Genomic DNA, 8394 nt, shown 5'->3' with positions numbered 1-8394 from the left:
TGGGATTTATTCCAGGCATACAGGGATGGTTTGGTCTTTGCAAATCAATCAACATGATACACCACATTAACAAAATGAAGAATAAAAAGCGCATGATCACCTCAATAGATGCAGAGAAAGCAATTGACATGATACAGCATCCATTTATGGTAAAAATTCTGAATAAAATGGGTATAGAAGGAAAATACCTCAACATAATGAAGGCCATAAATGACAAACCCACAGCTAATATCGTTCTCAATGGAGAAAAAGTGAAAACTATCCCTCTAAGTACAGGAACCAGACAAGGATGCCCACTCTCACCACTCTTAATTAACATAGTTTAGGAAGTCTTAGCCAGAGACACCAGGCAAGGAAAAGAAATAAAAGCGATCCAGATTGGAAAAGAAGAAGAGAAACTGTCAGTATTTGCAGATGACACTATTTTATATACATGAAAAACCCTAAATCCTCTTAAAAACTTTTAGACGTAATGAATACAAATTGTAGGATACAAAATCAACATACAAAATCTGTTGCATTCCTATGCACTAACAACGAAGTAGTAAAAAGAGAAATTAAGAATACAATGCCATTTACAATTGCAACAAAACAAGCAAAATATCTAGGAATCAGCTTAACCAAGGAGATGAAATATCTGTAGACTGAAAACTATAAAACATTGTTGAAAGAAATTGAAGAAGACACAAAGTAATGGAAAGATATTTCATGCTCTTGGATTGGAAGAATTAACATAGTTAAAATGTCCTACTTCCTAAAGCAATCTATAGATTCAATGCAATCCCTATGAAAGTTCCAACAACATTTTCCACAGAAATAGAAGAAAGAATCCTAAAATTTATATGGAACAACAAAAGATCTGGAATAGCCAAAGAAATCCCAAGGGAAAAGTTTACTTTCCTTATCACAAAGTAAACTTTATAGAATATAGGTAAACACTTTATTATTATTATGCTTCCTTTTTATCTCTTCTTCCTTACCAGCCAGCAAGCATTTCAAACAAATTCCCTTTCACCATGGGGACTGAGATTCTCCTCAAAGGCTTTGGCAACGGGCAGAAGCTAGGCTCTTGTGCTCCATGTTAATTCTACTGATGTTCTTGATCACCTTTTTAGGAAATCTCATCATCACGTACACCACACTCAGTAAGAACCTTCACACTCCCATGTACTTTTTCCCTCAGAATCTGTCTATCTTAGACGTGCTGCATTTCAGTCACTATCCCCACTGCATGTGTCACCTCTCACACTAGCAACAGGACCATTTCAGTGGCTGTATGTGAAACTTAGGTGTTCTTGTATTCTTGGTCATTTATTTTGCCTATGTGGATGTGATGTTCCTCACCATCATAGCCTGTGACCTCTATGTGGCCATCTGCTAGTCCCTCTGTGACCCAGTTATCGTGAACCACCATTTCTGTGTCCAGATGATCCTGGCCTCCACACTCAGTGGTCTTGTCTATGCAGATGTGCACAATGGCAACACATTCCAGCTGCCCTTCAGTCAGTCCAGCATGGTCCATCAGTTCTTGTGTGATGTCTTCTCTATGCAGAGCCTCTCCTGCTCTCACACCTCTAGCAACACGTTTTTCATGCTTGTCTGTGACATGTTGGTTTGTGTTGGCTGCTTTATCTTCATTGTCATTTCAAGTATTCACACACTTTCTACTGTACCCAGGTTTTCAGCCAGAGAGCAGGGAAAGGAGTTTTCTCCCCACATCCCTCACGTACTCATGGTATCTGTCTTCCTTCCTTCCATATCCTGTGTGTATTCAAGGCTTTCAGTAACCTCTGAAATGACTCAGGATGATCCTTTCTATATTTTATATCATAACTCCTCCACTCTTGAATCCTATCATCTACAGTGTTAGAAAGAAACAGAAAAGGAAGCTGCAAGAAAAGTAGCATTAAGAAAATTTTATTCAGGAAAATTTTAAACATACATTTCAGTGTTATCTCAATTTCACTGAATAAATTCCAAACTTCTATAAATACACTTCATGTCTGAGTTTTACATATGAGACTTCCTACTCCAGGATCTCTCTAGTGAGACATGAATAATCAATGTTGTAAAAGAATTATTTTGTGTTTTACATTACCTTTCCTATTTATCCTTTGCAAAATGTGCATGGAGGGAATTTTAGCAATTGCATATTTGAATGAATGTATATGATTCAAGATATTTGCTGAGAATCATTTTACTTTAAATACGTTTATTATTCATCAAACATTTAGCAATGTCAATATCAATAATTCTTCAAAGGAAATAATAAATCAAATATAGAGATAACTTACAAACCATATTCTCCCATCTTATTCAGTGAAACATGAGAAAAACATTTAAATGATAATGCACCTACTTATATCAATTGACCATTCTCAAATTAAATTCAAATATAATTCAAAAGAGAATACAATTTAAGATACATGTGGAATCGAACTAATACTACAATCCATCTGAACAGTGAAAAAATGTGTATTAAATGAGAACTAAGGAAACAATGGTTTCGGCCAACGTTTTTCATGATAGAAAAATTTCCAGCTACTTCTTTGGGCACAGTACTCTGAAATTCCTTGGCTGCGTTTGTTTGTCATTTTTGAAAACCCATGAATGACCCATTTTTGGGGGATAAAATGTGTGGCTGGATTACAGGTCAATTTTCTCATTGTTTTCTCTTCAGATGTGTTGCCTCTCATATGTTTTTCTGGGTAAAGGATCATGCCTGCCAATTATGAAAAGATGTAAAATAATTATCTGGCCTAGGTATTATTAACTCATATCAACTCTTAATTTTTTTTAATTTTTATTTATCTCTATATGGTAAACACAATTTCATGCTTGTAGCCTAAAATCTGTGTTAACATGTCATCATCTTCAATAGCTATGTTAGTTCTCTCTAAACTCACTGGTTTCCAAACTTTCATATACTTTAGTCTTCTTTATAACACCTTTGACACATGCTCAATATCAAATTACCTGAGAATTTTCATATTACAAGCAAAATGAGAAAAAATGTTCATATGAATTCAAAAGGAATATGACAAATGTCACTACAGTAAACAATTTTATTCTACAACACTTAATAGTTAAAAATGTGGAGAAAAGATAAATGCATTTACTACTTAGGGAAATATAAGAGAAACCTGATTATATGGACTCAATAAATAAATATGTTTTTAAAGTTTGCCAGATAAGAGTACCCTTAATTATGGAAAAAAATGATTAGTTAATGGGGAAATTCAGGGATTTATGAATAGTAAAAAATAATTTTTCATGGTGGTCATGCTAGTTTACTAATTTTTGGATAAAGTGGATGGAGTCCAGCAGTTCATTCAGTGTTTTAAAACAAAGTCTATTGTTTCCTAATTAAGAAAGAGACTTCAGTTAGGTTTTGTAAATGTTTAGTCCTGGACACATCCAAAGTTCATTGCTCTTTATTTGCTTTGTTGGGTAAAACATGTTATAATGGAATATAGGGGTTAGTTTTAGTGTCTTCTAGGAAAGTGTTACATTGTGTAAATTTTTTCCCTTTGCTACCCTCTTTTGGTATTCCCTTTTCTGGAATTAGTAGGATGACCACCCTCTGGATAGGCAAATAATTAGGCAGGTCCGGGCCACAATCTTGGTTTCAGGTATATTTCTTATGGAATCCCATTCCACTCTATTTAAATAATTCAATCATCTTTTGATATCTGATACATGAAATGACCAAATGAAGGCTGTGATAAAACCTTGTTTATACTACATCTGACAACAGTAAGGAGTAAGACCAAGTACCATAACTAATTCTCACAGAGTACCTCCCATCCAGCCTCTGTTTCCTCAAGCCCACATCATGTAAAACGATGGAACGGCTGGTTTGACCCACTTTGGACAACCAACAGACAAACCCTTTAGTTTTTACAAGGAGATCTTTGGTAACAGAAGGTGTCAGCCAGTACACATGTGCCACTTTATTTGGTCAGGAGATAACTTGTAGTAACTCTACTGTCCAGCCACTTTGGAGAGCATTGTTAAAGAATATTTTGAGCTTATACAAAGAAACAAAGACTACTCTGCTTTGTTTTAACTCTCACTGTAAGATAAGTTTAAAATTCAATATTTATATGAATTTCACACCATAGAAATGAATTATTTTCATTAAAATATAGATATTCTTACTTAACACTCAGTGATTAAAATTTGAGAGTTTTACATCATATATAAATGTTTAACTAATTTAACTTAACTCATATGGACAGCTCCAATTAATGAATAGAAACAGAGATTTAGAAAGATTTTTTTTAAAAAATTGCCCAAATCCATTATACTGCTATCAAATACGGTGTGTAGGCAAAATATCCCCATGGAACCATGCACATTTTTAGATTTTTAGAAGAAATGATACTAAGGGAACCTTTTCAATTTCTCCCATTATTGAACATGAGAGCTATAAATAAAGAAGGAATGATTGAGGTCATCTCTGATTCATCAAGTTCAGGGCAGAAACAACTAATCTGGACTCTTTAGAATACAGAATGTGGTCTCTGAGATGCACATAGATGTCATCAATGAACCCTCTAAATCAGGAAGGTTAATTTTGCTCCTCAGTTTCATAAGTTCCTTAACATAAGAATCATCTACCTACACACACAGGTAAAAATGTTTCCATCTGTTCAACCTCTGTGCCCACTCTTGAATTATACTTGGTTCCTATTCACCTGTGTTCTGGAAATCATTACCTGCCTGGAATTACCCTTGGGGTACCTGCTGTAACTGGATGGTAAGGACTGTGTTCCCCGAGGTTTTCTTGGTGATGACATGGGCATGCTAGTAATTTTATAGGGCAGAACATGATTGACATTTTTAACAACATAAGAAGGGTACATTTTTCATCTGAAGATGTTCTCAAAACCTGTATGCATAGAAATTTTGTTTAAGCCATCTTTCTGAGCTTCATTTGGAGAAACTAGCAAGAGAAACTATTCTTCTCTCCAGGTTAAGAATATGCAATACTCAGGAGTGAGTACTCTGTAGTTTGAATGTCAATGCAATGGTCCAACTTATTTTATTCTGGGAAACAATCAATCATTTTATTAAAAGAATAAGCCAGACCAGTAGATGAATAGTCAATTATTTGAGGTAAAGCACAAGCATAGAGAATTCTTAGTAAATGTTTAAAGTTATTGCTATAGTTTTTCATGCCACAACAGTAATATCAGGGAGAGTGGTGAACTTGTGTGCAACATATAAAAATAACACACGTTAATTAATTAATTGTTTATTTATGCTGTATCTTACGATTCAAACTATTTTACTTACCATAAACTTGGTAAAGGAGCAAAATGTGTGAACAGAAGTTCCAGAGGAGACAAAGGGGAATATCAATATTAAGGCAACAAACATAACATAAAAGAGCAGACAGAAAACAGCAGACAGATAGACAAAAAATAGATATACAGATATATAAATAGAGAAATATATATACAGATGATGTTATATATTAACATATCAACAATTGCATAAAATCAAAATATCTTAATATGGCATAAAATTATAATTGAAGTATAATGAACCAATCTCAACTTTCTTGATCACCATCCTTTTCTTTCTTTTTCAATCATTTTAACATTTTTATACTAAAACTGCATTACATATGTGTGTGTGCACTCATGTATGTAAATTTTGTAAGTGTTAAAATATGTGTGCGACTTTCAGAAGCACATTTTGAATTACAGAATGTAATAAAGTTTACTTGTCGAAGGCTTATGAATAACATTAGTTAATATTTAAAATATCAGAGAGCTAGTCATTTACGAATAAGTAGAATAGAGGCTTTTAGTGGTCAATAAGGCATGTCCAAATACATTTATTTATTAACTGTTATGCATGTAGAAACATAAGTGCTAAAATTTAAAAAAAGATTAATATAAAATGCAAAATTCAGATAGCTTTTATCAAAGTCTGAAGGTGATAAACACTTACTGGATTCCTGTAATTAAATAAAATATGTTGAATTTTAAAGAAAACATAAAAATAGAACATAAATTTGGGGAAATCAAGAAAGTTTCACAGCAAAAATTTTATTTGAGCTGGATTTAAAGACCTGATAGATCACAAAGGAAAAGATGATACTATGAGCAAAAGAGGAAAAGTGGCGCTGTCAGGGAAAGACTAAAAATTCAAGCTTATTCTGAGAATGAGGTGTTTACGCAGATGACAGCACAGGGTTTGTTTAGGAGAAGAATGGAAAATGGAGAGAGAAAAATAGATTTCACATAGGTTGTGCAAAATAAATTGAACTTTGCACTTTCAATGTGAAATGTAACATATAAATCCCTGGGGCTGGCTATTGACAAATACAACCTTGGAGAAAAGATACAGTTTGAGAGATTCTCTAGAAAAGCTGATGAGAAAAGCAGCCTCCAGAGGAAAATTGTGATTAATATGAGAAGATGCTGAAGAGGAAATAAACACTCAGGTCACTCGTGGAATTTAGTTGATAAGACTGTTTCAGAAGTACAATCGCTATTGCCAAAAATTTGTCGTTAGAATATATAGATAAAACCTTTTAAAATTATCATAATGAAAAATAGGAAAAAGGAAAAAATAATGAAAGATATCAGTAAGACTAAGACAAATTATTTTACAGATAGAGGAATTTTAAACATCGTACAGGTGAAAATACTATCACTTTATGGAAAACAGTAGAACATTAGAAAAACAATGAAATGAAATGGAGCAGTGGAGAGATGTCTGAGGATCTGGTAATATTCTGATGAAACAGTGAAAGCAAGCACAAAGTGGAGATGAAAAATGGTCAGTAATTGACAAGGTTGGATCCATAAAAAATATGAGTGTTGAGGACTTGACTTCCTTAGACTGAGCCAAAACTAGAAACATATATCTTTGAAATTTCAGTTTCCTTACTTTTTTTCTTTTTGCTGAAGTAGATTAGCCCTGAGCTAACATCTGTGCCAAGCTTCCTCTATTTTGTATGTGGCTCACCACCACAGAATGGCTGACAACTGGTGTAGGTCTATGCCCAGGATCTGAACCCACAATCCTGGGACACCGAATCAGAGTGCCCAAACTTAACCAGTACACCATGGGCCAGCCCCAAAGTTCCCTTACTTTTTGGGATGGCTTGTTCATTAGTAAATTGTTCCTCTTCGTGGATACATTTAAATATTATAATGGTATCAATATTTCCATATGTAAAATATAAAATGAACTATAGTCTGGATTACTAGCATTGTATATGATGGTACAATAATGGCGACAAATGAGGTAGTCAAGAAAAGGGGGAAAGTAACTTAAAAATGGGATTTATAGAAAAGATATAAGAAGATAATTTGTTAGGAAAGAGTAGAGGTGAGCAGTACAAGGGTTATGCTTTGCATGTGAAACTTTCAGATTATTATCTTGTGGGAGATAAATTTCTGTGTAGCATCAGTGTCAAAATTCGTAGTAAATGTAGATAGCAAAGTAATCACAGAAGAAATTGAATACAAACAATGGGAAGCACTACTCAGAAGATGAAGATGGGAAACGGTCCCCACTCATTTTATTACAATCATATAGTATTCAACTTTATTAGCTCTAGATTATTCAAGAATGTACAGAAAATATTTATAAAACTTATCATAGCAAAAATTCAGTGTCTCTGTCCTCACGTGACCACACAGATATCTTCTCCACCAACGCTCACTCCACCTAGAGCAGAGACTCTTGAGCTAGCTGTAGTGAAGGCCCATTTTAATTTTCTCCAAATTTTGCACATTGATTATTTTCAACAATTAAAATAAATAGATGTCTATAAAAATGACATTTTAAAATGACATGCAAAATATAAGCCTACTGACCCCACAGTGAATTCATCACAATGACAAGTGTTATAAAGATATGTGAACTCTTAGTCTCAGATTCTGCACTGATCTTGGGAGGAGTAATGCCAAACAGGGCAGGGACCTTGATGAGACACAGTCCACACTTGAAGGGCACTGAGATAAAGCCCTGCTGTGTGTCAACATCCTGAGTGAATGCATTATTCAGCTCCTAATAAAGCCTTTCTTTCTCAGACACTATTTCTCTTACACAGATTTTCTTGCATTAAATAATTCAATTTTTGTTAAAACGTAAACCTCATGGATTGGATATTATGGAAGAAACAGAGGAAGAGTTCTGCATGTCACACCCAGAGGAATAGGTTGGAGGATCTCATCCGTCGCACCTTGATACTGTATCAACTGAAGAGTGGCTGAGAAAAATCAAAAGACCAGAAGTGGACCATTCCCACAAACAAACAAAAACCACCCATAGAAAATAGAGGTAAACGCTTTATTCTAAAAAATTAATTATTTTCACTCTTCCTATTTTTATCCCTCTGCCTCTCCAATCAAGCATTTCCAGAAA

General features: G+C 34.2%; 1 pseudogene; it reads left to right on the top strand.

Moving 5' to 3' along the window:
• Positions 1017 to 1933, top strand: OR14Z2P (olfactory receptor family 14 subfamily Z member 2, pseudogene; annotated as a pseudogene).

This window comes from Equus caballus, chromosome 21, assembly GCF_041296265.1.
Source record: "Equus caballus isolate H_3958 breed thoroughbred chromosome 21, TB-T2T, whole genome shotgun sequence".
NCBI classification, from domain to species: domain Eukaryota; kingdom Metazoa; phylum Chordata; class Mammalia; order Perissodactyla; family Equidae; genus Equus; species Equus caballus.
This window is presented reverse-complemented; position numbering and strand designations above follow the sequence as displayed.